The sequence below is a fragment of the Camelus dromedarius genome, chromosome 5, assembly GCF_036321535.1.
Source record: "Camelus dromedarius isolate mCamDro1 chromosome 5, mCamDro1.pat, whole genome shotgun sequence".
NCBI classification, from domain to species: Eukaryota; Metazoa; Chordata; class Mammalia; order Artiodactyla; family Camelidae; genus Camelus; species Camelus dromedarius.
The window spans coordinates 64,226,575-64,244,808 of NC_087440.1; positions in this window are offsets into that span (position 1 = coordinate 64,226,575).

Consider the following 18,234-nt stretch of genomic DNA (forward strand, 5'->3'; position numbering starts at 1 on the left):
CACCCTCCCCGCGTTTTCTTGGGGAAGGGCTCTCTGTTGCAGGGTGAAGCCAGCCCCAACAATCTCCAATGCAGTGACTTGAGAGGTAATGTGAGGGGTAAAGTGTTGCTACGAGCTTTCGAGCTTCCTGGGGTTAAAAATGGTAAGGGGTGGTGAGAGGATTGAATTCTGACTCTGAGCAATCACGCTCTGTTTTGGTTGGAGTACCCTGCCCAGGAGCTGCTCCAACCAGAAATCCCCAGGACCGGAGCCTGGCGCTTCGAAGCGCTCCACGCGCGGAAAAGCGCGGGCGAGCACAGCGCAGCGGGTGGAATCTCCAGCTAACAGGGACATCCCACTGTCACCTTTCACTCCCCGCTCCCCACCCCCACCCCCTCGTTTTCACTTTTTTTCACGTCTTAAGGAGGCGTGCATCTCAAAGTCTTGCAGGTGCGGAGTCAGCACCCGAGGGCGTGTACCTCCTTAAAATTTGCGCCCTTGTTTCCTTAGCGCCGCGCCCTAGTCCGCCCGACCCCAGTCGCGTCCAGTCCCGGAGGGTTGTAACGTCTGAATTAGCTGGCGCTTTTGACAGCCTGTGGGACGCCCGCCCACGTTGTTCTAGGATTTGGGGCCTTAAGAAGCCCACTTCCGAGAAGCAGGGTAAATCAGCTCTCACCTGAAGATTAGAAATTGAGGTCTTTCCTGTGCGATTAAGGATATGTTTCCAGTAAATGCAGGTATGGAAGAAAATAGCAACCAACAAGGAGATTGCAGGCTCTGGCTCTGATCTTGTTAAGCACAGATCTGACTCTGGAGGGCTGTGCTGGGCTTGGGACTCTGCATTTCTGACCAGCTCTCAGCTGAAGCTAGCTACTGCCATTGGTCAGGGACCACAAGCGTCAGTTACTCAGTTAAACGGGAGACCTTGCACCCAAGACTGGCAACAGAATTTCAGGGCCCAATACAAAATGAAAATGTGGGCTCCTGGTTCAAAAATTAAGAATTTCAAGACATTGACAGCAGAATATTAAAACAATTGCTGGACCCTTTGCCACTTGCCCGAGCCTCATAGGGTTGTTGAGAGGATTAAAGAAGGTTAGCCATGTGTGTAAAGCCACTTAGAAAGCACCTGTGCCTGGTAAATCCTTGATAATGTAATTGATTGTTATTGCCCAGCATCAGATAGCCTCGTCCTGAACACACGGACTATCAGACCACGAGCTTATGTAGACCAACCTTGGTTTTACAACGGAGTAAATGGAACCCCATAGCAGGAGCTCGAAGAATAAACCTTGGGTGGATGGGTGACTCGGGCCTCCAGACACCCAGGCTAGGGCTTTTCCTTCTGGGTGGTCTTCTCCAAGGGAGAAAAGTGACAACAGCAAGTAGGTAACGCTGCATCTCTCAGAGCTCATCACTCACCTGTTGGACCTCTAGAGATGTATGTTCTGAGCCTGTTGGTAAGAGCACGGAATTATGCAGGACTGCAGAGATGCAGTCAAACACGGCCTCTGAGACAGACCCAGGCTGCTGTGTTTTGTGGGTTCGTGGTCTGCTCTTCATAGTTTCTCTGTGTCCTCCCTTACTGCCAGTTGCCTCTTTTCATTGCTGTCAGCATGCCCATCTCCACAGCTACTCCATAAATTGCTTACAATCTGATTAGACTCAGACAACTAACCTGGGTTAGGTACTTAAAATAAGGATAAATGGCATCTGAAAGCATTAGTGTTGTCATCATGTGCCATCTATTTCAGCTTCTCCGTTTCTACCTGACTTCTGATTCTGTGCTTTGTTTTGAGCATGAATGAGGTTGCCAGATACTGAATTCTAGATGAATGAGTTATCACCGTAGTAATAAGGAAATTGATAGCAGAAAATCTGCAGGCTTTAAAAACTGTTGTCATTGTTTCTATTTTAGTTGTCATTATTAGGGTAAAAAGACTGACAGTGAATTTCTGAGGTCATTCTGAGAATCAGATCAGGCTCTTCACTCCCTATTGCAAGTCAGGGTAATCCAGGCCATGGTGGCAGTAGTGTCTTCTCTTTCTAGAGGCCACCATCAGCCAACTTCTATTGAGGAAGGGAGCGGCCAGCCCACCTGCAGAGCCTGACCCCAACCCCAGACATCGCCTATGCAGAGCCCACGGGTGTCTTGTGGAGGCAGCTAAGAGACTGGGTGTGGGAGGTGTGATGTCCAGGGGCCTCCTCCTGCCTAAAATTCTTTGCTCACTGTCTGAATTCCAGCAGTGACAGGCCTGTTTTCTCTCTCAACATCTCGCTCACGCCCTCTGTCACACTTTTTAAGAAGAAAATCTAGGAGAAATTCTTTAATAGCTTGGTTTATGGGGAGGCAAAGAGGGTTTTGATAGAGAGGAGAGTCATTTGAAGGGTAAGGTAGAGGGAAAGGCAGGTCTAGGTGGAATTCCAGAACGGGTGAACTTTCGTCAGAGAGCCTTGAAGACACAGGGTTCTTGGGGGCATGTGGGATGGGCAGAGAAGCAGGGGAAAGACAGGGTAGGCCAGATTTGAGGGAGACTCTGAAGGCAAACTTTTCAACCCACTTAAGCTTCATTCTGTTCCTCTCAGGGCTCTCAAGCCAGCCTGGTTCCCTCCTGCCCCAGGGCCTTTGCACACATGGTTCCCTATCCCCCCAGCCCTCACTAGCTTCTGCCTGGTACACCCCTCCCCTTCCTCCTTCAGCTCCCAGCTTAATCACTTTCTCAGGAGGTCTTTCTAGCTCCCAGGCTTTACATTGTATTGTGTCTCATGTTCTCACATCATCTGCTCCTTTCCTCCACGTGCTTAGCTCAGCTTCTAATTATTTGGAAGTAATTGTTAAATTACTGTTTGTTTACTGTCTTAATCTGTCATTGGATTCTAAGCCTCACGAGAACTGGGATCATGTGCCACTCTTTAAGTATTGGCTGAACAAGTTAAATGAATGAAGGTGAAGTGAACCCATCCACTGCAGAATTTTCTGCCCCTTTCCACAAAGAAAGGTTTGCCCAGACTAGTCACCAGAACTGTGACTTGTCCATTCCCTAAATCTCCCTTAAATTTCTCCTCTCATATGGGGCAGAAAATGTGTATCAGTTACAATGCTGTAGGCTGCAGGCAACCCAGAAGTCAACTAACAGTGGCTTAAACCCTAGGGAGATGTTTTTATTTTCTTAACAGAAAGTCTGGAGATGGGTGATTTCAGAGGTGATTCAACGTTGCTCGATGCTGCCTTTGAAAAAATCAGGCTTGTCCCATTTTTTTCTGCCCTGTCATCAGTGTTTGCTGCCACAGCAACAAGCATCACATTCTCTCAAAACAGTGTCCCAAGCAGGAAGGAAAGGGACAAAAGGAAATTAAGAGGGTATTTGTAAGGTTGAATTAAAAAAAATTAAGTGGCCATCTGTATAAACCTCTAGGATAGTACTTCCGACATGACTTTGTAGTTATTTTTTTACTTATGACCACCCCTCCCCAGTCCCCCCTGCCACCCCAACCAGCTTCCTTAGAGCAGAGACTATGATAGGAGTCTCCTCTACCAGCCTGGGGCACAGCCCTGGCACCTTAAGGGGCCACAGGGCAGGGAGAGGCTGTGCCCACTGCCAGACTGGGGAACTCGGAGGGAAAATGGGGTAGCACGGGAAAGAGGAAGTGGGAAGTCTGAGAAAAGACCAGAGAGTGTTGTGGCAAATATTGGCACAGTCAGGAGGGAGCTGCAGAAAAGGGAAGGGTGTAGATGTCAAGGTTTGTGCCAATGAGGCTTCCTTTAAGTCCCAAGTGTTTCTTCTTTTTCAGTGGGTGTTGTTTTCTCCCAGAGAGGGGGAGTGTGTGGCTGTCACCCTACTCGGAAGCATCCAAGTGCAAGTGAGCCCTTGGTGTTTCTGATGGCTCCTGCAATAGCTGGATTTTAAATTCAAGGGTTTTAAATCCATCTCTTTCTTCTCACCTATTATGATACAATGGAATTGAGTGCTTAACACCAGGCAGGGGAGAGAAGCTCAAATATTGGGGGTAGTTAAGAGAGAGGAAGTGGAACCAATCCCCACCCTCATGTTCCCTCTCACTTCCATTCTCAGCATCTGGCATTCTCCCCAGTCTTTGGTCCTGACTGGCTGAAGCTTCCAGGGAGGGACAAAACCGACATGGTCAGGCTAGCTCTCAGGGCATCACTGGATCAGGAAGGGTGTGCCCATGGCTATGATCCCATTTTGTGCTTGAAAGTCTTAACCCCTTGGTCTTAACCCAGCTCCCCTCCATTGCATCCTCCCCTCTCATTGCCTTAATTCTCCACAAGTTCCACTTTGAGAGGAAGGACATCATCCCAGCTGGCTCAACCACTTTGTCTTGCCTGGGGAAACAAAGTTGAATACTGGGAATGAGACCATTTTAATGGCTGGCAGATGCTGCCCCAAACAAGACGTCTCTAAGTGGCTTCTCAAAATAACACATCAAAACTCAAAACACACTCCACATCAAACATTTAAAATATTCAGTATGACTCTCGGATTACCTTTCCCCGCGGAAAGATAATCAGAGCAATAGCCTCTAGGACATTCTCCACACAAAGGAGAATATTATTGGATCTGATGGCATCTCAGCCGAGCTCCTGTTGAGGCAAGAGGATTTGAACCTCACCCCTGGGGTTTTTAATGATCTCAGCAGAGCTTGAAGCCAAAGGTGGGGGGATCATGGCTGTGAGAACTTTGAAAGTATGGGAACCTCTGTAACTTGCCCTATTGGAGGTTTCATCATCTGCTGCCCCCGTCACTGTAGGGACAATGGGTTAGCCTCTCAAATGGCCTCCACAGGCTTCTCCAGGCTCCAGGACCCTCTCCTCCACTTATAAGGAAAAACTAGATGAATTAAGGGAATCGGAAGGGGGAATGTTGGAGATGGCTGGGGAAGGGTGGGGGAAATATGCTCAAAGTGGCTGAAGACTATGGGAGGTAGGGGGCATACTCAAGCAGGAAACCTGCACTCTAATATTTGTGACCATGCCTTGTAACTGTAAAGCACTATCCAAATGCTATTATAAAATCTTCGTGTTTTTCTCCAATTTTAAGAGAACTTCTACCTAGTGGCCACTAGGGGGCAGCCAAACCCCACACGGTTAAGATTGTTTCCAGAGGATTCAGGTCCGCCTTGGTCCTCCCAGGGGCAGCCCTCAGAGGCTGTGGCCTGCAGAAGTTCTGCCTGCCGTGGACCCGGGGGCTCCAGGGTGAAGCTGAAGCAGGCCGCTTTTGTCGGGTTCTCTTTACCTACCTGCTCTCTGGGTTCCCCACATATGCCCAAAACACACTCTGACAGAGCTTCCTTTCTGCAGCCCAGATCCCCACCTATACACTGTCCTGCAGGAAAGTCTTGCTGGCCCCTCACCTGGTGCCAGACTGCAGGGCAGAGCCCCGAAGGAGAGGGCTGCATGGCTGAGCAGAAGGAGCCTTCCCCCTGGAGGCTCAAGGGACTGGGCTCCAAGCCTTCCATCCCAGAGAAGGAAGAAGGGGGCTTTCTTTATTGGCAGAGAGGTGACCCAAGTGGAGTGTCGAATTGACCAGCTGGTGCCGAAGGTGTCGAGGGGATAGAGCTCTGGAGGAAGCCAGTGGTGCACATGGAGGAGTGAAGTTTTGCAGTGAGTAGACTGATGCAAGTAAGTGTCCGACATAGCCCCGGGACATAGAATCGGGGGGAGAGGACCCAGATGAGACCTCAGGACCTTGGATGGCCTGCCCATCACCTGGCAGGGGGTGGGGCAGAGAGCCTCACTAACCAGGGGCCAGGCTCAGCTTCCCATTCCAATCCCTTGGGGACTCTGATTCAAGCACTTACCTCTTGCTGTGCCTTCGGGATGAGCACAGGACCTCAAAATGCTCTCAGAAAATGTCTTCCCGAATATACCTTGTCTCTACACACAGTCCTATAAGTTGCCCCAACCACTTGGCAGGAGGATTCCTATTCTCTCTAGATTTCAAAAGATAAATCAGACAAAGTGAAATCCATGGCAGGGCTAGACACCCAATTGTAGTTTCCAAATTCTGGGTGACGATGGAAACTGGCACACAGTCTTATTAGCTTTTCCCCCTTCATTACACAGTGAAATATTTTTAACCTATTATGTTCACTATATAATGTGGAACAAAAAGATATAGTGTGCAGTGTCTCTCCTGCCTTTTCCCCGTGTTCTGCCCACCCCTCGGGCAACCACTACTGATTGGTAACATCTGCCTGATGCTTTACTGTTTAAACAACAACTGTTTAAATAAACTATCTCATCAGCTCCCAACAATAACTCCCTAAAATATGTTAGGCATAAATTTTTATTGTCTCCTTTTACAGATTGGCAGTCCAGCTCAAAGAGTTTAAGTGACCCGCTCAGAATGACCCTTCTAGTAAATGACAGGGTTGAAATTTAGACCCTGGTGGTCTGAGCCCAATTTCCGAGCTCTTGGAATTACATCACACTGCCTCCATTGCAAAAGAGCCCTGGGTTCTTAGAACTTGGAGTATGCCATAAATAGTTCACCTTCTACAAAGAGAGGCTTGTGGTTGGTCAGGAAACAGGAAAAATCTCATCATTTCTTGAGTATTTACATTCCAGAGTGGGCTGTTCATTTTCCGCTTTGGGGCAAGTTTACAAGGACACTTCTCTGTGATTTAGATAATCCTACAATTAAGAGTCAGCGTTGGGGATGGTTTCAGGTGAGACCAAGGATCCCGTGTGGATGAGCTTCATAGGGCTGCCATAACATAGTACCACAAAATGGGTGGCTTCAATCAGCAGAAGATTCTCTCTCACAGCCTGGAGGCCAGAAGTCTGAAAGCGAGGTGTGGGCAGGGTTGGTTCCTTCTGGAGGCTCGGAGGGGGGATCTGTTCCAGGCCTCTCTCCCAGCTTCTGGTGGTTACCAGCCATCCTTGGTGTCCCTCGGTCTCCAGCTGCATCATCACTCCGATCTGTCTCTGTCGCCACATGGCCTTTTCCCTGTGTGTCTGTGTCTCTGTGTCTCTGTTTTCTCTTTGATAAGGACAGTAAGGACAACAGTCATTGGATGTCGGGCCTTCCCTAATGCAGGTATGACCTCGTTTTAACTCACTACGTTTGCAAAGACCCTGTTTTCCAGAGAAGGTCACATTCTGAGGTTCTATGTGCATATGAGTTTTGAGGGGACACTTATTCAACTTAATACATTATATCTTCCTGTTTTGTTCAATAAATAGGGATGACGCTTTTAGAATGCCCTAAGTCTTCCTAATCAGCTATGTCCTAACTCAGAAAGGTGGTGCCGGGACAGCTCCGTTCATCTTACAGGCGGGGAAAAGACAAGAGAGGGAGACAAAGGGAGGTATCCTAATAGTTGGGAATTAATTTAACTTGGAATGAATGATATTTTTTCAAACAAAAACTTAAAGTGGGAGAGTAAAGGAAAATCTGAATGAATGAAGAGCTATACTCTCGGGGGGAGGGTAGAGCTCAGTGGTAGGGTGCCTGCTTAGCACGCACCAGGTCCTGGGTTCAATCCCCAGCACCTCTGCTAAAATAGATAAAGTAAACCTAATCCCCCCGCCCCCCCCAAAAGAGCTGTATTCTCATCCAGATTAAACAGTCTAAATAAAGCTAAGATTGCAAAGAATATACGTTAAAAACACAATGGATGCCTCACAAGGTTTAAGAATTAAATGCTAAAACTCAGCTGGAGGATGAAGAGGCAAAATGCCAAAAAACGTTTTGGGGGAACTTAAAAGAACCAGACAGCCATTGCTATATTTTCCTGGGGTAAAGACAAGAAAAACTACCCAGGCGAACAGAATAGACTCCACAGAGAGAGACTGAAGTTATTTAAGGACTTGGTGTGTGATGAATAAGCACCAACACAAGGCTGTAAGAAAGAGTCACTATTTAACAAACATCATCAGAATTGTGGGGCAGCAGCATGGATCAGAATTTGCTTATATACATATTTTCTCGTATCGTGCTCTACAGTATGTTTCAAATGGGTCATAAAAAGCCAGAGAAGGAAATGGAAAAGCAAATGTGTTTCAACTGTGATGAGGAGAAAACCTTTTGACTATTGATGAGAGAGATATCAGGGACAGGATGGATGGATCCAAATGTGTTGTTAAAAGCCTTTTGTGCCACAGAATGTAATAAAGCCAACACAATAAAAGAAAGCCACAGAAGGGGGAGAAATATATGTGGCAAATAAAGCTTTCTATCCAAAATAGCTAAGGAATTGATATAACTATAAAAGGCCAGTATCTTGCTCCTTTTTTTGAGAAGTAGTCAAAGGAAATGAGTGGATAGTTTACACACAAAGCTTTACGTAGAAAAATGAGCAGCCCCATTATAAATCTTGAACTTGCAATTTGAACAACTTTCATATTGTTAGAAAAATTGATTTAAATGCTAAAACTTAATATTCAATTATTCAAATTCCTTGGAGGCTAATTTGGCAAAAAAACTACAAAACAACTTCTAATGTTAAAGAAAAAAAAATCATTTCTACCAAGGATTCATTGCAGTATTTTTTAAATAGATAAAAATTAGAAAGGAACCACTTGCTCCATGATTTCTAAGTCAGTACTTCTCAAAGTGGGGTCTGAGAACCCCTTACATCAGAACCACCTGGGATGCTTGTAGAAATGCAGGTGCCGAGGTCACACTTCAGATGCAGTAAATCAGACTCTGTGAAGGGCCTCTGGGAATATGCACTTTATCAGGCAGACCAGATGACTCGGAACTACACTTAAGTTTGAGAGCCACTAAACTCCAAGCGAACCGCAGACCACGGGGTTGTTTAGAGGACTAGACAGCGTGTCAAGTGACAGACCCTGTGCCTGCAGAGAATTGCACAGAAGGAATCATGATGACCGCAGAGAAAACCAAAGCCCACAGGCAGTAAACGCCCTGAGCGAGATGCCCACAGAGCCGTGGCCACAACAGGATAGAATCACTCAAGGCCTTGGTGCTTGCTATGTTATATTTTGTTCTAGAGATTGTTTAAAAAAATTCATGGTCATACAAGTTTCCACTGATTTGTCAAACTCCCAGGAAGGTCACTTGAAGAGTTAACAGAACACTTATAAGTAAGCTCCAGAATTACTGGATGTCACCCCCTCCCTTTTTCCTCCCTCGGACTCCAGTCTCTGGGCAGTAAAGGGCCCCTTCTGCCTTGAATTCTCTCCAAGGCCTCGCAGCCCGTTGTCACCTCCACCGAGTCCTTGGCCACGGCTACAGCTGGCACTGCTACGTGGGATGTAATTTTCTCATTAGGACATTTTACTGCCCACACACTTTTGCAACAGACTGGAGGGCAGGGAGAGCTTAGCAGGCAGCTCGCTGGAGACTGCTGAATATTTCTGCTTCAGGATGAGGAGGGGAGACAGGTCTGATGGGGTGTGTTGCTAATGCAGTGCCGAGCTTCTGTGGCTCCCAGAGGGCTCACTTCCCTGCGGCTGATCCCTGAGGTACAGAAATGCCACCATAGTTCTGTTTCCCACAGAAGCCTCTTTCCTGGAACCTACAGATCCATTCTTGCCCGGAGCCTTGGGGCTTCTTGCCAGGATCTATGGATATCACAAGAAACTACTGTCTGGTCAAGGTTGGCCAACCTCTGTTAAGAAGGCTGGGCAAATGCCCAGGACACCAGGCGCCTGTGTGGGATGGGAGAACCCACTCTCTACCACGGAGCTGCCAGAGGATAGTGGGAGAGCCAGACCTCACCCAGCAATATACCCAAGATTTGATTCTTGATGCTCTGTAGCCCTGAGGAAAAATACAGATGCCTCCTTTCAAACTAGCATATCTGTTCCCTGGCCCTGAAATACCAGGTCTCACCCGCTCCTGGCTGCTCCCTCTGGGTGGTATCCAGCCTTTGGCATCCTGGCATGATCCAGCAGAGGGGACCCCTTTTCTGTGAGGGAGACCAGGCTGAGGAAGGAGTTCCCTCAGGATCCTAGAGTGGGCACTTAGGAGTTGCCACACTGCTCCCGGCCTCCATCTGTCACCTCATAACCTCACTGTCAGCTTCAGCCCTTCTGCCCGTCCTTCCTGCGGGGTCAGAAGCCGGCCCAGAGAGCAGATTCAGCATGTCCCCAGCCTCCAGTGCAGTCCACCACCCTCTGGAGGAAGACAACGGAGCAGCAGCTGCAGGGGGGCAGGGGGGGCAGGAGAGGCACTGGGCCGGGGTTCTCTTGTGACTCTCAAAACAGACCTTTCATCTTTCATCCAGAAGTATTTCCTGAGTTGCCAGATGCTGTGCTAGGAAGCTACAACCATGAGCAGACAGACCCCTGACTTGGTGGAAATTACAGTCCTGTGGAGGAGGCAAAAAATAAACAAGCAGCCAAAGTCACGAGATGACATATTTATACTGTAATGAGTGCTCAGAAGGAAATAAACAGGTACTGTGAGAGACCATAAAGCGGGGCTTTACTCCAGAAAAGATGGTCGGGGAAGGCCCCTCTGAGCTGAGCCTGCGTGACAGGAAGCCGTTGACCAGCAGGGGTATTAGGCCAAGCGACCAGAAGCTACCAAGTCCCTGAGGAGGAAAAGAGCTTGACGAGTTCTTAGAACTGCAAGTTCATTGGGGTTGGGGTTCAGTGACTGAGGGCGAGACCCATAGCCTGAGACGGTTGGGTGGGCAGGGGCCAGACCAGTTAGGCCAAGTTCAGGGATTTTGATTTTTGTCTGAGTAGAATGAGAGACCTTCGAAGGCTTTTAAGCAAGTGACAATATCTGGTTTAAAATTTCAAGCATCACTGTGGGTGTAGGTTTGGGAGTAGGCTTTAGTTACAGGAGTGGGGGAAAGAAGAGGATTTTAGGAAGCCCTGCAGTGTCCAGGTGAGAGAGGACGCTGCTTGGACTCGCTGGTGGAGTCGGGGGAGGGGAGGGGAGGGGTGAAGCTTGAGACCTGGAGGAGTGCTGCTGGGCTGGAGTGAGGGGCACGGAGGAACTGAGGCTGAATCCCAGACTTGCGGCTTGAGCAGCCTGATCATGCGTGGCGCCCCTCCCCAAGGCGGCGAGGACTGGTGGGAGGGAGGGGGACAGGGAGTTGGGGGGCAGGTATAGGACAAGATCTTCAGGCTTGTCCTAACTCCAAAGTCAAGGAAGTCGCTATCCCATGTTCCTTCCCAGCCTCTCGAGTAAGTCCTGTTAACCCCATTTTCCAGGCTGAGAAAACAAGGTAGAGCTTAATGAGTCAAGAATAGGGGCTAAGAGATAACACCAAGGAGCCAGTTTGCCATTTGGGACCTTCTACACCCACTTTCCCAGCCCAGCTATGAACCCTCCTCCCAAATAGCTCACCAAGGCCACTTGGAGCCATCTTGGCAACAGCTCCCAGGACAGGATGCTCTGGCCCCAAGATATTTTGTCTCATCCCTAATCTCCCTCGAGCCTCCCTCCTTTTCTCAAAATGCCTTTTCCAGTGCCTTCTCCCAGAGCAGTGTCTAGAAGGTGGGGTGCTCATGGCTGAGACAGGAGCCCAGGAAGCATGGAGATTTGAGCCTGACGCTGGCTTCAGCTCCTTCCTGGTCCGGGCCTATTACTTCCTTTCTCTGAGAGCTTTATATTTTTAACTACAAAAATGGGACACGATCCCCTCTTTCTTTATAGGGTTAGGAATAGAGGCTTTATAGTCAGGAAGACCTCAGTTCAAATCTCAGCCAGCTGTGTGACCTTGGCAAGACACCTCTCTAAGCCACAGTTATGTCACCTTCAAAAGAGAAACAATAAACACCTTTCTCAGGGGCTCTTGTGAGGATAAAGCCAGATTATGGAGGCCAAGGCTTTCACCCAGTGCTTTGAGATAAATAACGTCTAGTGCCATTGTGTTGTCATTGGACACTTAAGGAGACTGTCCATAAGGGACAGGGACAGACATCAGTTCCTAAGGCAGGTGGGAAATTAACAGAACCCAGGACAATGAACTTTGGTCCACATGACCCAAGCCTTAGACATACACATTTAATCTGACCTCTGCAGAGTTAGGAAAGTCCAAGGTCAATTGAGTATTATTTTTTGACTTCATTATTTTGTCTGTGCCTTCATGTCCTTATCGGCAAAATGCAAATAATCATTCTTCCTGTCTCGTGGGGTTGTTGTGGAAGTTAAGTGAGTTAGCTTTTTAAACACTAAACATGTCAAGTGTTTAGAATAGTGTCAGGATTACTGACAAATCCATTAGAACATTTTGGGGAAAGAGTGTCGGGCGGTGAGGTGGAAGCCTCAAAGAACCCTGACCTGAGAGGTGGAATTGAAGGAAGTGGGGATATTTGATTTAGAAAATAGAAGACTTGGCAGGGACACAGGGACGCTCTGCAGGTTGGTAGAGGACTGTCCCACGAGAGGGACCCTGTGATCCTCCAAGAGCCACACGGGGCCTAGAAGGTGGGCAGGACAGAAAAGTCAGATTGCAGCCCAGCTTCAGGAAGAACTTCTGATGATTTTGGCCAGCCTGGAGGGCTCACACTGTCTTAGGAGGGGTTCAGCTGGCCGTCACAAGGGCATGCCAGCCAGCTCAGTTAGAACTAACTGCTAAAGATGAGATTCCTGCATTCTTGGACCAAATGTCCTAACTCTGTACTCCCCTCCAATATTAAGGTTCTCAGAATTACCTTAACTTGGTCACCCAGTGTGACCAGGAGGCCGAGGAAACTCTGATGTGGCGGAGGATATGACCTGTCCGCTGGATCCACATTGCCCAGCGCCAGCCTCTGCCCTCGTAGCACTTTGGGCCTTTGGAAGAGGGCCGCTTTGGGTGCTCAGGACACCCTGGGAAAGAGGCTCTTTCACTGCCCCCCTGTTGCTGCTCCTTGAAGCCAAGACTAGGAGGCAGGGCGTGGAGACACGGGGGCAAGGAAGAGAGATCTCCCAACAACCGTTCCAGCACCTTGTGGGCCGGTGGGCAGACAACACACTCTCAGAAATGACTTCGAGGCCCAAGTAGTTCTGTATGTGTAGTCTCGGGGGTCTTCTCCCCTCACTTGACAGATGAGGTCCAAGTGATGGTATGACTTAAGTTACTGGCAGGGCCAGAGTCAGAATTCTGATCTCCAAGGTCTTACAGGCTGCAGGCAGTGTAAGGCGGTGGTTAGGAGCACAGACCAGACGTAGGCCACCTGACTCTGCTAGTTACCAGCTGTGTGACCTTGGGCAAGTTAATTTGCCTCTCTGTGCCCCATTTTCTCCATTATAAGGTGTGACTAGACTATACTTCAATTTAAAAAAAAAATGTGACTGGAGATAGCACCTACCTCAGAGGGCTGTTTTGAGAATGGGATTGGTTAGTATTTCCAAGGCTCAGAGATCACAGAGGCAGAAAAAGGCAGATCCAGGATTTGAACCCAGATCTGTCTGACTCTCAACACCAAGCTTCTCCTGCCCACCCCGCGTCTCACCACGCTGCTTTCCTTGGCCCACAAGTGGAAATCTTTTCTGTTATTATCTCAGGGATGGCTCCCTTGTTCAAGCTTCTGTGTTCTGGAAGCTTGAGGAACGTCTGTCCACACATGTGGGGAAACTGAGGCACAGACCATCACAGTGACATCACCTCCAGGAAGGGGAACTGAGTGGTGAAGCCTGTGTCAGAGGTCTTTAAGTCAGGTTATTGAGGGGGAAGTAACCAGCATTCCCACAAGCTGCTCAGATGACCCTGACAGTCCTGAGCTATCGACTTGGCCCTAGGCTGCTATGTCAAGGAGGCTGGCTTGGGTCCAAGTACCCCTTTCCTGGTTTCAGGTGTGTATGAGGCTGTCTGCCGGGCACCAAGGGAACCCCTGATGGATGGATCAGGGAGGGAAAGCATCCTGGCATCCAAGTGAGATGGAGGGTCTGCCAGAGGCTCCAAGCCCCACGTGGGATGCTGCACATGGACCACGCAGGTCCCTGGGATGCTGACTCGTTGAATCCTTAACTACCTTCCCCTAGATCAGGCTCTCGCCTTCCTGACCAACAGGGATGTATAAATAGATTTTATTTTTTCCCCAAAAAGCTGCTGATGAATTTAGCTGTTCCTATCTTGTGCCAGGTCAAGATGGTGTTCCATCTCAGTAGTGGTGGGTTAGAGGCTCAGAGCTGGGATGGGAACTGCAGAATCGACACGGTGCTGCTGAGTCAGAAACGTGCACAGGGCACTGCCATCTGCCAGGCCTTGGCTGGGATTCTCAAGCTGCCGAGGGAGTGGCCTACGACCCAGGTTCAAAGTTCATCCAAGAGCATCACAGGAATACCAGAGACAGTGAGGTGGCTGTGGTCATGGATCCCGGCTCTGCCACTTACTAGCTGGCTGATCTTTGGCAAATTAACCTCTCTAAGCCTTAGTTTTCTCATCTGCAAAATGGGGAAGAATCTAACCTCCCTTTCAGGGGGATCTTAAAAAGGATACCAATTCCTCAGCTGTATCAGCAGCAGAGCAAGGGCAGGCTTGAGGGCAGCATGGGGTCAGGAGTAAGAGCCTGGCTTCAGGCCCAAGTGCTTGGGTTCAGAGCCTGGCTCTGTCACTCCCTAGGTGCTCAGTCCTGGGGGATGTATTTAACCTCTCTGCTCTTCAGTTTCCTCACCTATAGAATAGACATAGTAGTTAAATACTTCATGAAATTGTTATGAGGATTTAAATGTTAAGTACTTGCAAAGCACTTAGAACAGTGCTTGGCACATAATACACGAGAGTCTGCTCAGTACCCAGTTCACATTCTTGTTCCTCCTTACAGATGCATGCAGCTTCCCCTGTCGAATTTCCTTTTTCATATCTGGTAGGTAAGTCCTCCATGAAACTGTTGTCTCTCCTTCCTTTGAAAGATGGTACTATAAATCCTTTTTTTCCTTCATATGGTACTAACTGCACAGTATCTTCTGACCTTTCTTTTTTCCAGCCTTCTGACTCCCTTCTTCTCTAGAAGTCAGCAGAGGCCCCCCTTCCACACCCTCCTGTTTGCAGCACAGGGCTCAGCTGGGGCTTCCTGAATGTGTGGAAATCTAAACACTGTCCGGTACACTCCATGACCTGAGGGCCCTGCCTTCATTCATTCATTCATCAAATACTAATGGGTCGTTCATCATGTCCTAGGCACTGCGTTAGACACTGGTGGCATAGGATGAATAACCAAGGTCTCTGCCCTCCAGGAGCTCACAAACCGAGAGATAGGGAAACCAAAAATAAGCAAACAAATCACTAAAGTAGACTTTTATGAGTTAAATGATAAGGGGAAGCTCTGGGTCCCATGGGATCACAAAGAAGGGGTCCTAACCTAGGCTGGGGGGTTGGGAACAGTTCCCTGGAGGAGGTGACATCTCAAGGGGCACCTGCCCTGGTCCAGGCCACCTATGGAGCACATCTGGGTGCTGCTGGCCATCTGCTGCTGCTCTGGCCTCGCCAAGGGGGCTGACCCTATCTCATCCTGCCCTCCCGGCTGTCCTGCAGTTTCTCCTCCTTCCACGCTCCCTCCTATGCCAGGGGCCTTTCCCATGCCATCCCCTCTTCCTGCCATGTTTCTGTCCCCACTTTGGCTCCCAGTTAAAGGCTTTCATCTTGGCCTAAGTGGAACTTCCTCCAGATAGCTTCCCCTGACATCCCCGACTAGGGTCAAATCACCCCAGCCCCATCAGAGATGCTTGTATAAGTTGGTACCCCTATTATTGTAGCCCTGACATACTCATTATGTGACCAGTTAATTCACATCTCTCCTACAGATCAAATACAAGTTTGAATGAATAACTGAATGAAAGAATAAAAATCTGAATAATCAGTGAATAAGGCGGGACAATGTGTATTAATCGTGAGAGACTATGGAAATTACTGCTTCCTTTTAAAGTCATTTATAATAATCACCTATTTATAATAGCTATCCAGGAGTGGGTGGGTGGAGCTCAGTGGTAGAGCGCATGCTTAGCATGCGTGAGGTCCTGGGTTCAATCCCCGGTACCTCCATTAAAAATAAATAAATAAATATGTAAATAAACCTAATTACCTCCCCCTGCAAAAAACAAACTATAATAGCTAGCATTTATCATATATAACAAACATTGCAAAAGAGTTCATGTGTTTATTCATTCATTCACAAATATTAATGAAACACCTACTTTGGGTTAGGCAGGGTTTTCAGTACTGGGATGAGAATGCTGTGAAAGAGTCAGACATGCACCCTGCCCTCTGGACCCTCCATTTGGGTGGAGAAGACAGAGAATAGAGAGATGAACAAATGCATACGGAGAGAAATCAGGCTTTGGAAAGTGCAGACCTTCACAGCCTGCGCTGTCCTTGAGGATATCACAATGAGAAGGATGACACTGACTAAGGAAATACAGGAAACCTCCTTGGGAAAGTCCAGCCAGTGGTCTGAGCTCGAGCCACTTTGAATTTTCTAGTGCAGGCTGCCAGGCATCTTGTCGTTGGTCCCAAATGTCCCAGGAGCAGCAGGCGGGCTGGGCTAGGAGACGGAACACCTGAGGCCCTGGCTGGTGGAGGACCAGGCATGGCTGCTCTCTGGTGCCAGGTGGCCTTCTCAGCTGGCCAGAGAGCTGCTGTTGGCTGCTGACTCCTATGGCCTGATATTCCCCTGCCTCAGCATCCAGGAGCGGGAAATGAGGGCGGAGCGGGCCAGTCCCTTGTGACAGCGAGTCCTGCAGCCCTTGAAACCTGAGGAGATGGGCTGAGGTCAGCGCTGGCCTCCACTCCCCCATCCAGGGTGAACTTAAGGCTTTGAATCTTCGCTTCCCTGAATGAGGGGCTCCTTAGAGTGGATACAGGGGTGACGGAATCAGGATGGGGACTGCTGTGGGGAGGACGGACGTGGGGGTGAAGCTGGAGTGGAGTGACCCCCTTCTCAGGCTCAGGGCTGATGGGATGAAGTGCAGTTCTCTGTCCTTTACAGACCCGTGATTACACCCGCCAATCCCCTCATTCACTCAACAAATGTTTATTGAGCTCCTACTATGTGCCGGACCCACACGTATAGGTGCTTGGGATGCGGCAGTGAGTAAGAAGTGGTCCCCAGCCTCCCCCAAATCACTTGGGCAACGTTTTATTCTAACACACTTGACAGGATCTCAAGTGGTCCTCCTTACAATCCTGTGTCCCATGAGAATGACTGTAATTCCCGTTTGATGGATAGGCAAGCAGAGGCAGAGAGAGATTAATTACATAATGTGCTTAAGGGGAAGCCAGAACCAGCAACCAGGTCTTGTTTAATCCTTTCACCAATCCCCCACCAAGGGAATCCAGGGAGGTGGTAGTTTGTATTGATTTTTAATGGTTCATTCTGACCAATGGAGTCTGAAAGTAAAACTTGATAAATTAGGGGAGGTTTTATGGAACCTCTGACCTTGTTTCCTCCATTCACTATTTCATTTTTAGCACCTTCTTTCCGAAAGGAACCAAAGCCCTTAACAGGCAAGGGGATACATCAGAGACCTATTTAAAGTTCTTGCTTTCATCACTCACGTCACACCCGGGTGCCCATCTTGACCAGCCCTGCTTAGAAGGCCTCACTGGCTGGATGCAAACCCAGCTTGGTTTGAAGTTGAAAGGCCTCCTGGGTTACACATAAGCCTCTTCAGGGTCAGAGACATGGCTTGTGCTTCTGTGCCTCCTCCCAGCACCAAAGAGCACCCTGTTTCCCACGAAGGCACTCAATAAACCCTAATTGATTAGTTGATTGGAAACAACAAACACATGGTGGAAGTGCCGGGAAATACAATCTCCCAAAAGCTGCCAGCCAGCCGGGGGCTCAAGGGGCAGGTGTTTTCAGATCAGTGTGCTTGCTCATCCCCAAGGCAAAGTTTAAAGTGAGTGACTGGGCATTATTTTAGAACAGTGCGAAATCGGAAACATGTAAATACCCAGCAGTAGGGGAAGAGCTAAGCTAGCTGAGTTATATTAAGATTCTGGAAGACTCCAGGAATTTTTTTAATGATGCTACAACACAATACAATACAATATAGAGAATTTTGTAGCAAGTACCCAAGTGGGAAAAGCAGAATATGAAAAGAATGGAGAAATACATCCACTCAGAAAGATGAGAAGAAAACTTGACTATTTAGTAGCTGCTTTTTTTTTTTTTTAAGTTCACTAAGCAAAGGGAATGACTGTAACAAGGCGATGTCTGTCACACTGTGTAGTGTGATGGAAAGAGTCCCTGGGCCAGGTAACCAGATGACCCAGGGATCCTGGTGCTGCCAATTATGGGCCATGTGCTTTTGAACAGCCCACTATCCTGAACCTTGGTTTGTTAACTGTCAGGTGAGAATTTCAATACTTGCCCTGCCTGTC